At 37.5% G+C, this 16637-nt stretch overlaps 1 protein-coding gene across 1 annotated transcript in view; it reads left to right on the plus strand.

Annotated features, from left to right (window-relative positions):
• The first annotated feature begins 3525 nt into the window (after positions 1-3525).
• The window catches only part of thsd7ba (thrombospondin, type I, domain containing 7Ba), a 317109-nt gene continuing 303997 nt past the window's right edge, over positions 3526-16637 (plus strand). The window contains exon 1 of the mRNA XM_082175663.1: positions 3526-3608. The gene's annotated coding sequence lies outside the window, so the exon portion shown is untranslated. The remainder of the gene's footprint in view (positions 3609-16637) is intronic.

Here is a 16637-nt window from a genome sequence, read left to right on the forward strand (position 1 = left end):
ACTTTCGGTCTCGTGGACTTGAATTGCGTGTGCTCGCTGAGTCTACGAGTCCGTAGGCCGTCCCATTCAGCATTTTACCGCTCTGAAGTGTGCTCAGCAGCGCCCCCTTTGTACCCTTGAAGCGGTCTTCCACGAAGCCCGCATAGAAGCAGGCTCCACACACTTTAACTACCCAGGAATCCTTGCGAAAGGCCAATCAGACAACAGATGGGAGGAGATTTCACTCACGGATAATTGTTGTCATGGCTGAGAAGAAAATATTACGTTTTTAATGACCTAAATGTACGTTTTACCAGTTGTTACCTACAGTTTATACAAACATTATGGTCATCGAGCAGCGGTTTATGTCTCAAACATAATAATAGCGCGTTTAATAATACGATCGCATTATGATTCATTAAATAAATAGAACCGAATGGCAGGGCTTTACTGAGTCATATGTAAACATAGTATGAATATTGAAACCTGTAAATTGAAAAAATTGTGTTTAAATTATGTTTTAAAATTGTAATCTTAGTCCAAATGGAACATTATGTATTATTATGTACAACTGTATACATCATTTAAATAAGCATGATATATTAGGTGATTTGCACAATATCAAAATATAGAACTGTAAAATTAGGCTGTGTAGTGGACATGCAGATAAGCCGTCGGAGCGCAAAAATGTGATTTCTTCTGTCCAACAAAAACCAGACCGTTATTTCCGGCATGCCGATCGAGTCTGTCCCAAAAATACCACTCAATGCGCCCTCGTGGACTCACGCCAAGGGCCCTATAGGTCTGCACTACATGACGTCACCAAAGTGTGGACTCTGAGGAAGTCCACAAGTCCGGAGTGTGCCATTTGGGACAGGGCCGTAGAAGATTGCTCACTCAGATGTAAAATAATGTGATCATCAAACATTAAACAGCATGTAAATCAAAACTGGTTAATATTACCAAATGAAATGCATGAAGCTAATAAAATGTTTTTAAAATTAAAGTACAGTTAAAGGTATTTTTCAAGTATAAAAATAATATCTACATTTGAACATAGTAGTACACTGCAAGTGCAAAAATAATATATAAATAGTAAACTATAAGTATAATGTTATGTTCACTTAAAGGAAACTTACAAGTATACTTGCAGTATAAAGTATATATTACTGAGAGTAGCCTACACAGTGTGTACTTTCATAAACTAAAAAATTTACTACTTGTATTAAAATAGTAAACAAAATAGTTTACTACTCTTACACTTATAGTAGCCTACACTTAAACGTATACTTTTATATACTAAAAGTGGGCCAATTTAGTCCCAAGCAGTATTGAAATCGTACACTTACAAGTTTACAAGTACTGATAATAGTATACTTAGCCTACTACATAAAGTATACTTAAAAATATACTTGAACATTACTTAAGTATACTTCATGTTATTAGGAGACATGCACAAAAAATCTTGAGTAATAACAGTAGACTAATAGCTACTAAAATGTAACTGCATTAAGACTATGCCCATCTAAGGCAAAAGGACAATCATTGTTATCACTGGATGTAGGTGCCATCTAGTGGAGAGGGTGATATTTTGTGAATGTATAGAGACCTCTATGATAGAGACTCGGTAAATCAGTTTTTGAACCGTCTAAAGGAATCGGTTCGCAAAATGATTCAAACTTCCGAGTGCTATTTGCATAAAGTGAATCGTTTCTTCATTCTACACTAGTCTGAAAATAACCGTCAAGCTACAGGTAGGTATGAAGTATGCACATAGTTTAATAACTTTAATTAGTTATTCCCCAGTAGGGGATTCCCTATTTGCACAGGAATGTTCAATTAAGATTTTAGCTTATCTGCCTGGAAGTGACAGTTGCGGGGGGAAAAAACGTCATATTAGCGAAAAAGGACCGCGTGTATTGTGAAGCACAGCTCACTAGAAGTCTTTCAAATACATTTTTTGAATCTTTTGGTCAACGCGTTGAATCCTTGTGACCATAGCTGGCGACCACCTTCAACCAGCTGCGAAATCTGCGATAAGCTTTCGCGTGCGCTCAAATTACACAGTACGTAGAATTTTATCTTGCGTATGCAAAAGTTTCTGGGTGTTTCTCACTCATTTCTGCCTCGAGGTCTTGATTGTGGCATTTGTTTGATGTTTAGAATCCAGTATTCCTGTAATTCTTCTGTCTTTTATACATTTAATAAAGAACTCTGTCTCATATTCAGTCCAAACATACGCGTCATCTACGTCAGGTGACCTGTAAATGCGCAAAAACTTTCCATTGCAGTTTTGCGAAATATTTCTTTTTCGAATAGCCTGAAAAACCACCTCATGCGAGCGTAAAAACTTTTTTGCGATAAATGGGAGTTTTTGCGAAATTAACGTGTTTCCATTGGGCGTATATGTTCAATTCGCAATTTCAATTAGCGCAATTTGAAGGGTAATGGAAACGCGGCTATAGAGTAGCCTACTGCCTCATTTCGGTTAGTTTAATTGTAAATGTTGAGATTAATTTGTTTCATTCCGGAAAAACAAACAGAGTAATTTATCCTGTTGTCTAAACGTTCTCAAGTGCTTCTAATTCGGAAACACAATTAAAGCTCATTGTGAAAAAGGTGAACAAACATGAAAACGCAGATGAAACGATTAGTTCCTCCTTGTTCTGGTTTTCAGAAAGTCATAAGCCAGTGATGGTATGCTCGGTAATTTAGGAATACAAATTGAACAAGCCGATATTGCAAAGAAACTTCAGGCATGTTGAAGGAGCATGGCAGAAAACAGATGTAACAAAACTGAGAGCAATAAAGAAACCTCTCAAAATGGAAATGACTTGCACTAGTCATCTCAGGCAAGCTGCAGTTTAAAACCCACCTGTTTCTTCTCATCTCAAATGGCACGATTTATCAGGCAGGATTGGGGGAGAAATGAATGTACTGGAGGTAATTTTCCACCGTATTAGATTTTAAACAAAAGCATGTGAAATTATCCACTGAGACTGCGAAACCGCTTTACCCGCAGTTATGAAAATTAAACATTGTGGGAGGCAGGCTTTTCAGGGGATTGTTGATACATTACCCCTGATATTATGCAATTTGTTTGTCAGTATATTTTTAGGGTAATTTTTATTTCACCTTATCACAAACTCCCCCTGTTTAAATGCCCATAATTGAGACAAAGCTTTCTCATTTGGAGTCGGATCCCTCGAGACACCTTACAGGAATATAATGACACCTCGCAGCCATAATTATTAACATGTGCATTTACGCCGAGGAACACTTAACATTTGGATTAAACCATTGATCTCAATTGGTCCAGGTGGTTTGTCAGCTAAATAGGTTTACACAAATCAAAGCAAATAGAAGATTGTTCCCCCGCTGCCAGTGTGTCCAACGGCCAGTACCCTTTGTGTTTTGTTTAGTCAAAGCTTACAAAAGCACTTCAATTATTACGCCACTGTTTATATCAGTGCTTGAGATGACAGCCATTTCTTCAGTGGTGGAAATCAAGTAGCTCTTTGTTTCTGTTTATAAACAGCCATGAAGCAGCTAAATGGATAACAAAATGATGAAGATGCAGACGCACAAGTGGAACATTAATCCAAGTGAGATGGCAAATCCGCTGACAGGTATGTCGACCCGTACTACTATTCTAATAAACAAACCACTCTGTTTCCCAGGTAATACGCCTTGCTGCTTCCACTTCTGTAAATGGCTTCAACTTTCTCATCTTTGGCCCTGGAAGACCAGGGGTTTAATTTTTATATGTCTTCGCTTTGACAGCGCTATGGTTAAATATTTCCCTTGGCCATAGTTGAATTGCGTATTCTTTTAATAGTGGTGAGGGTTGGAGCGGGCAGGTCTGGGGACCGGAGGGTCCCCGAGATGCTGGGGCCAAATTGACAGGCCCGTCTATGTTGGCTCAGTCTTCATTTACAGCAGGATGATCCTTACCAACCCTGGTGGCAGCCAATTTGCTCTTGGACAGATGAATGTGGAGAGGTATATGAAGGCAGTGTTTTCCCACAATCCCTCTGCTGTGTGCTGGGCGGATCTGAGACCTCTGCCTCAGTACTGACATCTTATTTACCTCATTGTTTGAGGAAATGTTGAATAAACCATTTCAACATTTGGAAATTTTGTGAGATGATGATATCATCAGATATTGAATCCCAAGAGTTCAGTACGGTTCATTGTAGAATACTTTTGTACTTTCCTTTACATGCTAATAGTGAAAAACCCAACACTTTTGTTTTCCACCGATTTTTGAAAGAATGTTTTTTGAAACGGTCAGTTACCGCTAGGGAAATGTCATTGATTAAATTCTGTTTTGTTAAAACACTAAGGCCCTGTTTACACCTGGTATTAAGATCCATTTTATTTAAGATCCATCACAAGTGGATGAACAGGTGTAAACGTGATCTAAAACGTTTTGAGCTTGTCCACTTTCGACCACTTCCAGAGGTAGTCGAAAAGTGCGTTTGAACAGCCTCGTCTACTTGTGATCTGATTGACCAAAACACATCTTAATACCAGTGTAAACAGGGCCTAAAGGACAAGCAACACTTTTAAGTGTTCCCTTGGTTTTAATTAGCCTATTTCCCCTGTCAGGTGAGTGAGGTGTAAACACCGCCCAGGGCGGGTGGTGAAATTGGCCAATTCTGTCATTGCATAATGAGCTGAGGGAAAGCGCAGAGTTCTTGCATGCAAGGTCTTTTTTTCTTCGTGTTAGCAGGCTATTGAGCAAAACAAGATGTTTTGGGTACGTGGCTTCCTAACAGAATTTAAATGCTAGAGAAGATACTTACTAAGCACAGATCTCAATTTAATATGCAGATTGCATAATTGACTATGAATGATTATAAAAAAAAAAGAATATATATATATATATACATGAGTTTCTTTTAAACAATTACGGCAGAGCACAAAAGTTGGGTTCTGCAAGTCAAAATTCTATTTATTTTCTCTAGACTCGCAGAAAAAAAAAATAGGACAAAAGTGCACGGTATAGACTTCTTGTATAATTCTGTATATATATTTTTTATTAAATCTAAATAAAATATATTCTTATATATATTACTAGTGACTATAAATTAATAGTCGAACACACAATTTTTCCTTGGATGGCAACACCGTCACCCAGGAGAGATCAAGCTTGCATCCTCACGTTGATACGCTGGCCTTTCTTAACTCAAACCAGTGAAATGTAAGCAGCAAAAGAAAGTTGTGCTGGGACAATGACAGTGATTGTTGAATTTTGTGTTGACAAGTGATGGGACCCATCATTGCTTGTTGATGATAACTTTATTTCAAACCTGTTGGTTGCATGATTTTATAAGTAGGCTAATGTTATTTTGTTTAGCCTGCTGTACTCAACTATTATTATTATTATTATTATTTCAACTTATTTTTTAAATAATCGTCTTTAACAGCTGCAATCCTTGTGAGAAACAACATCACCCACTCACCCACTCCCATGAAGCACTTCAAATAGAGTTAGTCTCCCAATGCTCTCAAAATTCGTAAATGTTTTGTATACGTATGCATATTTAAAAAAAATTATATATATATATATATATATATATTTTTTTATTTTATTTTATTTTTTTTATTTAATTAAATCAGTAGTTTTATATTTCTCCATCATTTTTAATATGATGATGTCATTCTACAATCCTTCATGGGATTGTAGTTCTTTATTTAAAGCCATCTCTTGTACCTAGTCTTTTTGTTTGATTTTTAATTACTTTTTGCTTCAAATCAAAGTTTGTCTTTGTGATTGACTTTGTGGCTGGTTGGTCTGATTCATGGCTTATGTTTTAACAAAGACTTTTTGAAATCCTTATCCTTATTTTTGGAACCAGGCATGTTTTTTTTTCATTTTTTTTCATTGTTTTGCTTTGTTTTGTATTAATCGTACAGTGCATTGTGTATTTTGTTGATGATTTTATCAAGAAATAATGCACATAGAGATTTGTCTCAGAATTCTGGCTTGAGTTTTTATTTTTGGGGTTACATCCCAAGAGAGGACCACAATGTCCAACTCATTTTCACCTGCAGATATAGCTGTCTGTAACAATTTGAATGTTTCCACACTTGCTGATGAAACCCTCTGTGCTTTGGGCTTTTTCTGTGTTGTTAGATGTCAATCACATAAGCTGATCAGTATTCAGAATGATAACTCCTCCTCCACTGGGTCTGATTTCTAGCTCCTGAGTCAATTACATTTCATTTGTCAGCCCTGAATTGCTGAAGCTGTGTTCAGCTGCGGTTCCTCAGCTCACGTGGTTTGTATCACTTCACAGAGAAACGCTACACATATAGTGGACAGATAAAGACTGGCATGCATTAGTCCATGCTAATCCATTCATTGTCTTGACTTGTCAAGATAAGGGTCACTCCTATTGCACTGATCTGAATTTGAATCTGAATTTTCTTCTAGAACATTTACAACACAGACATACCAACTTTGTAAGGCAAACTTACTAATGTACATGGAAAAAAAGAGCAACATTTAAAATTGAATGGATTTACTTTCAAATTAAAGCATTAAAATAGGAGATATTTATCACAGAGGAGCATGTTTTTCTATCTACTTTTTTTTTTATTTATTTATTTTTATTTGAAATGGATTCAAAGAATTTGATGTGATTAGAGTATCTACTGGCCTTTTACCCATAACACCTTTTTTAAAAAAAATTTATAAGCAATGGAGCTTAGGGTAGATGTCATATTTAATTTGACATGGATGAAAATTAGGCTTTGAGAAACAGACATGCATTCTTAAGGTCATAGGTCATATGCTACTTTTCTTTTTTCAATGACCTTTTTTTGTTACCCATTGATCTTATTCACAACTAATGCTTTTGTCAATTGGAAGTTTATTTTGATTGTTTATTTACACCACTGTACATCATCCATCGCATTGAACAGACATCAAATCAATCCCTCATGGCCTTGTTGTAATTCACATCAAATTTATTATGCTGTCTACCCCAACTAAGGTCTGTGTCCGCAGATACATTGTCAGTTACAGACTTAAACCCCCTCAACAAGTTCACTTCATCAATTACAGTCAGATTCCACTCACTTCTCTGCAGGCTATGATCCACAGTATTAGCCCATGACTCTATGCTAATAGTCATATTTTTAAATGGCAGCTATTTGTTAGCCTGGAAAGGATTGACTGATGATGTTTACAAATTCAGCAGGTAAGGTCTGAAATTATCTTCTATAAATCATGCAATGCAGCACTTCTGTTGCTTGCGATCATTCGATTAAACGCGTCTGCCAACTTCGAGAGCGATTGTCCCTGCCACAGGGAGAGACGCACACAGGCTAGTAGGCTCTCTGTATTCTGAGAGGCCTTATAATTAATTTGGACAGCTTCCAGCAATCTGCTAGTGTCCCAGGCTGGTTCATTTCTTACCCAGGAAACTGACGGATGAGACGTGGCCAGATTGTCACTGCTTGGTGCGAACCGGGAGCTCTGAGAGATGAGCGTTCGCTAACCCCCATGCTTCGCTTTGACACTCGGCCAAATTTTTTACAAAACTCTGTTCACTTGGAAATGTATGCAAATGGCAGGCAATGGAGCTCTCCTTGAGATAGTCCTTGTGGAACGTGTGGGTAAAAGCTGTAAATTGTTCATCCTCCAGCCTCAGTCTTTTTGCTGCTTGAACTATTTAACTGAGTGAGATGTTTTAGGGTTGAGTTGAATTTCTTTCTTGAATTAAGTGATCAGTGCTCTCTATTTTGTAATGTATTGTGATTCTTGCACAGTTCAGATATGATTCATAATTAAAGAATGTGGGTGTCCCCTGCATGAGATTTTATTTCTTTTGTCTTTTTGATTTTGCACAACATTTATTAAATTTGCAGCATGATCTTTTATTATTATGGTTAATGTTCATAGAACGGCTCTTAGATTCGTGTTAAAGGAATAGTTCATGCACAAATGAAAATCTTCTCATGTTGTTTCTAATTCATGATTTTCTTTCAGGAAACACAATAAGAATTTTTTGAAAAATTACACTACCATTCTAAAGTTTGGGGCCGGTAAGATTATTTTGTTATATTTTTGATAGAAACCATTTATGCTCGCCAAGGCTGCATTTATTTAATCAAGAATACAGTAAACCGTAATACTGCAAAATATTACAATTTGACATTTTTATATATTTTAAAATGTTATTTATTCCTGTGATGGCAAAGCTGAATTTTCAGCATCATTACTCCAGTTTTAAGTGTCACATGATCCTTCAGAATCATTCTATACTGTTTTGCTGCCCAAGAAACATTATTATTATCAGTGTTGAAAACAGTTTATTATTAATATTAATTTATTTTCCAAAACAGTTTTAGTGACCCCAAACTTTTGAATAGTAGTGTGTATTTTAAATCAATTAAGAATAATTATTTTCCATGCAATCACAGTGATATTGAGAATGAATCATTATTTTGAATGAGATCCTTTTATAGATGTGTTTGATTCAGTTCACAAATGCATTCTGAATTATTCCTTCTTGAATCTGTCTGATCTGGTTCTCATGTTCAACACCCTGACTCAATGACCTGGTCGCAGCAGTTAACAGCTTATTGGATGGTAAAGTTTTTATTAGTGAATAATGATTAAAATTTTCATTCTGTTCTTCACACAGGCCTATTGTAACTAGTCATATGCCCCACTTTTGGGTGCCTCTTGTTTGAAGCCATCAGTCCTCATGGGAAATAATTGTATAGGAAAAAGAGCAACCAATACTTCAAAATGTGTCTTTTTGCGTTCCACAGAAGAAAAAGCTGTTCGGGTTTGGGACGACACGGGGGAATAAATGACAGGATTTTCCTTTTTGGGCTGAACTATTCCTTTATGCACTCCCAAAATACATTCTAGCAGCCACGTCCGTGTTTAGCAGCGAAGCGGTTTAAAAGTACCAAAGGAGCTTTTGCTCCAGATTTTTTGCATTTACTGAAAGTGACTGTTGACTGCTCAGCTTGTTTGGATTATTATACAAGGCAAACTAGTGAACCTCCACATGCACCCCATACCATGTGCATGTTGCCTGGCAACACACTCCAGGATTCCTCAGAAGGTAAAATGATGCACATTAGACATGCAGAACCAACAGTAGCAAGATAATGAAAATAGGCCTTCTGTACTTGATTTCCCCTCATCCCCCCTCTTCCTCAGCAGGTGAACTGCTGAGTGTGCTGGAAAACCGCTTTAGATGGAGATTCGCCAAACGAATTGCCACACCTTCAAGGGAGCACAATTTGATTTTTAGATTGAACCAGCAAGGGCGCCCATAATTAGCAGGGCGATTAAGAACCATAATTAACATTGCGTAATTACCTTGATCAGATGTTCTCCTTTGTTAATAAAGTTATCTAAGCCCCTAAGAACAGAACCAGAGTAATCTTAATTTAAGGTATTAATTTGGCTAAATCTTTTAATGAAGGCAGCAAAAAATGTGGCTTGTGCTCATGAAAAAGTAATAAAACATTTTACAGTATATACAGTAAGTGTACATTACAGTAAAATACTGTGCAAATTACAAAAATCATACAGTATATGGGAAGATGGTCTAAGATGACTAAAGATGAATAATAGTGATCTGTGAATTTATTTTATGTTGGATATTAACAATGATGTCATGTCTGTTTGTTTGCTAATGGGGGATTCATGGACATATTAATTTCTTTAGATTTGTAAACTAACAAATATTGTTTTTATTTTGAAGTGAAAAGTTTAAGACCGTTGTGTATATGAACCCCTTTAAGATAAAGGGTATAAGCTTCCCAGCATGCTGTTGCTTATGTTTTTACTGTTTAATTTAATATTTCTACTAAAGATTAGTCCTATCCTAATCCACAAGTGAAACCGTACATTCCATGGTTGTGATTTGTGTTGGTGTATTTTTTTTTAACCACCGTGTCACGCATTTTTCTGTGGTTTTACTGTGTAATCATTGCATTTATAATCATTATAATTTTTTTGTAGTTAAAGGTCTGGCTACACAAGACTGAGTTTTGCTGATTGGTCCCTGCTGGTAGATTTCGTAACTATATCATTACACGGACATAAAGCAACTTTCCCCATTGACAACCATTCGAAAAACTGTAGCTGGCTATCCTGAGATTATTATTTAATTTTTTTATAAGAAACATATAAAGCAAAATTTCATTATTACAGTAGATGTTTTAGAAGTAATGTTTTATTTGTAGTGATTTTATAATCTTAAAGTGATAAATCATGATCAGTAATGCAGCCAACTTTTCTTTTCTTTTTTTTTCTTTTCTTTTTTGTTAAAAGAAAACTTTTTTTTTTTTTTTTGCTACCAAACCAAACAAGAAGAAACTGATTAAATGAGCAGAAAAACTCTTGCCCCCTGCAACAATCTGACAAATCACTTTTGGCTGCATGGTACAGGACGAGCAGGGAATCCATTACTGTGTGTGGCCCCAGTCCTCTGTTGCACTCCAGCAAACACACAAACACTAGTTTAAAGAGAGAGAGGGAAAAAAGGCTGTCCCCTAGCCATACCAGCAGCTGCATGCCACATGCAATTAAAATGCAATTAAAATGAAAAAAAATGTGCAGTGTTGAAAAGAAATCAGCAGCCTTACCCTTCCTCATCTAAATCTCCCAAAGGTTTCAAAAAAAGTTTTCAAATGGCATTTCGAATTGGCAAACTTTCAGACACTTAAGTCTGTGCTCTCCATGCAGTATTATACCAAGCATTACTAGAGAGGCAAGCGTGAATCGGTGGATTTCATGCAGTCTAGAGCTCTGCAGTATTGAACCACGTTGATTTAATGGCTTAAAAAGGCATCTTGATAGGCTTCCAAACTTTACAGTCCATGAGTAGCATCCATGCACTTTTGGGCTTTATTTCGCTTTTTCAATCATATCGTGTGCTTTATGAATAGCTCTGGATATAAGCGTCTGCTAACTAAATGAATAAATGTTTCAGTGTTTTGTTGCAATAACTACATGCCACTTGCCCTGAATGTGTTTGTGCAGCAGATCTCATCTAAATTAAAAGCAGCCTTAGGTACTATTTTACATGATTGAAGTCCGTGCTAATTAATGAACACCAGCATCCAACAACCCAAGAGCCCGTATTCCACGCACTCGCGTCCCAGTGGGCTTGACTACCTCTGTTTCTCAGGGCTGTTATTCTCAGAGGAATGAGTGATACAGTCTTCAGCCTTACCTGCGGATGGAGGGATGGAAAGAGCGAATGAGCCGGGGACCAGGAGATTTGAGCATCCTATAGATTTGGTCACAGAGGTGTGATGATGGAGGGGGCTGTCAGGATGCTTTCACACGGGGTAAATCACACCTCGATGGAGAGGAGAGAGTGCCATCATGCATTAGGTTTGGAATTAACATTTCTCTGCTCCGGACCAGCAGAGTGATTTGGGACTCTATCCAGAACACGGATGCCCATAAGACACTGCAATTACACCGAGTTAAGAATGGTATTTTTAGCGTGATGGGAAATGTGTGGATGGGGTGGGAGTCAAGGTTGGTCCCCAAATGTTTGTTATTTTTTCCCCAACAATCAAATGGTTTTAGGTCTAAGGAAGCAGCACTTTTCTCACTATCCTCTCATTATGGTAGTGGAGGTTAGTTTTTTTTTTAATATATATATATATATACAGAGGGAAAGATTTGGTTTTAAGGGATTTAATCGGATTAAAATATCAATACATTCAAAGCCAGACCGCCTACGGTGATATTTATTTATTTATGACTAAGGGAGAGTATTGGAGGCATTTTAGATGACAAATAATGCTTGTGCCACTAGATGGCAGAATATCAACTTGCATTAAAGGAAGTGTGTCGAATTTGGGTGCATGTAGATGAAAGGAGCTGTTCAAAGATCACAAACGCTTCAGTTTGATTTATTTAATTTCTGCTTTTTTTTGCAATTAGACCTTCACATTCTTGACATCATCCTCTGTTATTTAATTCAAAATCAGGACTCAGGAGTGTTCTGTTATTTATTAATTATAGAAGTTTAACAATCCAAAAGGAGCAAATTAATCTTCCGGGTTCAGTACAAGCTAAGCTCAGTCAACAGCATTTGTAGTATAATGTTGATTACCACAATATAAAGTAAATTATATAGGGGAGGGGAGGGGGTGGTGGGGGGAGGAGGGGCATTTCAGTCAACAGCATGAAACAAACAAACAAATAAATAAATGAATAGGACATTTTTGAACAAAAACAGAACCTAGAATATTCCTGTAAGTAACCATCAAGTTTCTTGCCATCAAAAGTAGCTGTGAGGAAACAAGATGGTGTCCTCTGGATGTCCTGATGCTTTAGTGTGTGTATCAGTTAAAATGTTACAAGAGAACATTACGCAGCACCCAAGGGTAGTACGTTCAGTGCCCCTCTGCCAGACCACATTCACCCACCCGACTCGGACAGCCTCGAAATGCTACTCTGCCGCAAAATACCTCCATTTATTTGATGCTGTCCAACACCGGAAGCAAACAACGTTTTCCTTGTCAACAATTCAGAGCACCTAGTCAGCCTGACACGCTTCAGAGTGCATCCTTTGGCTATGGCAATACTGACAGCCTCTCACTCTGTCTGAAAAAAACTCAAGCTCTTTATAAAAGTGCACACTAGAGTGCTCAAACATAGACAGGAGTGCGATGAATGGGTCCAAAGAACATCCCCCTTATCCTTGTGAATAGAAAAAACGGCCAAGGAAATGATGCGGTTTTCATTATTCAACTTGTGATGTTAGTTATTGGTGTTTTTCTGACTAGCTCCAGGGTGTTGTATTCTTTTTCTCCCCCTTTCCACATTTTTTACTACTTCTGTGACTGTTTCAACCCTGGGAGATGAAATATTGGATGCCAGTGGAGCAACATTTGTGTTTGCTGCAGTCTCCCTGTGGCTGGTGACATTATCTCATGTTCTGCTGCATTTTCTGTGCTGTGGACAGTGGCAGATTGTTTTCTTTAGGGCTGGTTTCTGAAATCCTGCACGTATATAAATACATTTATACGTGCTAATCTTCATTTTTATTTCTATTTTGTTGGCTATATTCAGCACCAAGTTAAAAACATATCAGACAGGATTATGTGTTCTTGAATGCATGTTTTCCAGTTTAGTTGCATACGAGCCAGTTCCTGTGTGGTGTGCGTGTGTTGGAGCAGAAACAGGATTATTGATGTTCATGTAGACGAGCTACATAAGTAATCCAGCACTGAGGATTCTGGGAAGCAGAGCAGCAGGTGTCCTCTTGTACGAGCACAGTTATCTCTCCTCCGTTGTTTGTAATTTGGGCATAATAGAACCTCACCTTACAGTCATACACGCATCATTTCTCAGTGAACACAGATCAAATAAAGATTTAGTACATGAAAATATAGTCACATATCAAAGCATATGTTTCACCTAATGATTTATGGATCAGGTATTATGGATAATGGTTGCTAGTTTTGATGGCTTTTGTACATTTTATTAATGTCATTATCTTAATTTTAGGTAATTTATATAGTTTCAAAAAGCACAAAACAAGCCTGGTTCCAGTGCAGATGTAGGGTAAGCAATGGTTCAACCATAGCAGTGTACAGTGAGACATTTAAGATTGTTTACAAGTCATCCCTTTTACCAATAATTGGAATAGAATTTAAAAAAATATATTTTGCTACAAATATTTTTCTATTAATCTGTTAGTCTGCCTTTACATTGCTTCAATGCCTTACTATTACTATTTAACGTCATATTTCTGTACCGTGCAGATTCAGAGTAAATCCAGCATTTATATGTAGATGTCACTTCCAAAACTTTGCAGCATGCAATTGGCCATCGGTCCACTTAGCAGAATGAAAAACAATAGTTTTATTCAATGGATTATATAGGCTGTAGCCTCAAAGCACAGCCAAGAGCGCTCCCTTTACAATCACTAAAACACTGTTGCTTTTTCAGTTCATCGCGATCTCACTAAGTTCCGTTATAATAAATGAAGCTGCCAACAATGCCCAATGAATCTCTTACTTACATTGTGTCTACACTTTGTTTGTTAATGAGAGGTTTTGCAAGCCTGCATAACTCAGCTATGAATACAAACTTTTTGAGTGGATTGAGTGGTGAGTGGACGCCATTTGCATTCAAGGGATCAACAACTATGTCTGTGATTGGCTACACCAATGCTCACCGCTGCAAAAACATGTTGTAAATCGATACATTTGACGTTCTCCAGAGCGCAAACACAAATATGCACTCGAGCGTTTGACAAATCTGTTTCGCCAATATATTGCGTTTGAGGGTGCTTAGGCCCGTTTCTGCAGGGCTGCTATAGGGTGCTGACACAATACCGCAAAACTCTTGGCCCTTGTGCACTGACCTTAGTTTTCCAAAAACAGGCCTTTTTTGTGCTTCTGACAGATTGAAATCTATGGAAGCTCATCTCCGCCACATAATAAAACATTTTTAAAGATGATTGCGACGACTTATCCCACAATTCAGGCTTTTTTTTTCCTTGCAATTGCGAGTTTACATCTCACAATTCGGACTCTTTTATGTTTAAATGTGAATAAAAGCCTAAATTGAATCTGTTCGGAATATAAAGCTATCGATTCTCTTTGGAAAATTTGGATTAAACCGCTCAATCCATATGGATTAGTTTTATGATCTCTTTATGAACTTTTTGAAACGTCAAAGTGTCAGTTGCGTAGCTGTCTATGGAGAGATAGAAAGCTCTCAGTTTTCATCAAAAATATCTTCATTTGAGTTCCGAAGATGAACTTAAGTATTGTGGGTTTGGAACAGCATGAGGGTGAATAATTAATGAACGAATTTTCATTTTTGGGTGAACTAGGCCTATCCCTTTAAGCGACTAAACGCCAGTGGGTGGAGCCTATGTCGTGATCGTATAAAACGATTTGTCGATGTCCTGCTCTAGAGGCAGTCAAATGCAAATGTATTTGCCCGTGTGACATCACAAATCCCACAATATCCAACTACGCCGTTTTTGTAGCTTGGTTACATAAATGCCCTTTTTGTAAATGAGGAGGATGTTTAAAGCAATGAGACTTCCAAGATGTTCTAATGGTACGAAGCCTCTTATATGCCAAAAGATCTAGGAAAATCTAATTTCTCATGTCATGACACCTTTAAAAAAATGTTAAATGTGAAAATGCAGAAAGTTTTCTGTTAGGGTAAGAGTGTGGGTTAATGCATAGTTATATAATATAAAGAACAATAGACATCAATGGAATGTCCCTATTTAGATGTGTGTGTGAGTATGTGTGTGTGTGTGGAGAGAGTCTGATAAGTGTAGCTTTAGTGTCACCACCTTCCAAGTGTTAAACAAGTGAATCACCCCCTCTTTATGCAGTGCTGAACCTCAAATGATTTGCAAGATGAATGAGGTTACAAAGTTAAATGTTGCCATTGTGTCTGACTGAATAAGAACTTTTTTGTTGTTGTTGTTTTGTTTTAAACCTGTCCTCTTTCTCTTTTGTTTCCCTCTATATGTTAGGGCAAGTAGAAATCCACTTAGCATAGAATATATTTGTTGGCGGAAAGCAGTGTATGCTCCATTAGGCCTACTGGATTGTTGTCAAGGCCCATAATACATTTTTGCCTCCACTTTGCCATCCCTGTGGTTCATTTAAAAGACTGCTGAAGCATTGCCTTTTATCGTACCGCTAGACATAGCAGTATTTGGAAGGGAAATAACTTTTGCAGATTGTAAAGTATCTGTCTCTTATGTACGACTAAGTTTTGTGCCAGTGATCATGTCCTAAATAGCTCCAATCCTCTATCCATGAGGAGCCTATGGTTTTTATGTATCTGTAGAGCACTGTAATGTGCTTGTATCATTATTAAAGACTGGGATGTTGATGATACCTTGTTGTTAAAGAATTTAATCCTCCTTGGTTATACAGATGCAACCCCTCTTTGCTAGTTTGTCTATTTGAGTGATTTCCAATACCTGCCCATGGAATGAAGCTATCTTGTTCTCTGAGAGTCCATTATCACTGTAACCGTTGATGGAGATGAATGGAGACAGCTCTCTTCTGTGCTATATACAGCAGGGGTATTTTCTCTGAGGAGACAAGGGAAGCAGTGAAAGAGAAAATAATTGACAGGATGAACACAAAACAAATGTTTGACAATGAGACAAGTGTGTAAAAAGTGTAAGAAAGAAAGTTTAGAGGTCAGAATGTTCTGCATAAGACCAGATTTTCTGTCCATTGACCAACTTTTTTTTTTTTGTAATTAAGACCCTTTGGGCCCTATTTTAACGATCTGAAACGCAAGTATCAAGCGCTGGGCGCTGTTGCTATTATACCGGCGAGATAAATGACTCTTGCGCCCGACGCAAATCTAAAATGGGTTGGTCTGAAGTAGCTTCATTACTCATAGGTGTGGTTTGGGCGTAACGTGAAATAAACAAATCAGAGCGTCATCTCACATTCCCTTTAAGAGCAGGCACGCTTGTTCTAAAGCGGATTCCTATTATAACGGCGGATTTGCCAGGCGCTCGCCACAGCCGAGGAGACCGACGTTCTCGTCAGGGCCGTAAAACACAGAGAAGTGACATTGGGGATGGAGAAACCCACCCAAATTAACTTCGGTTAAACAGGCGTATGATAATTTTGGTAAATGTGTAAGCTAGATG

Source organism: Leuciscus leuciscus (assembly GCF_965113295.1).
Source record: "Leuciscus leuciscus genome assembly, chromosome: 7".
Taxonomy (NCBI): domain Eukaryota; kingdom Metazoa; phylum Chordata; class Actinopteri; order Cypriniformes; family Leuciscidae; genus Leuciscus; species Leuciscus leuciscus.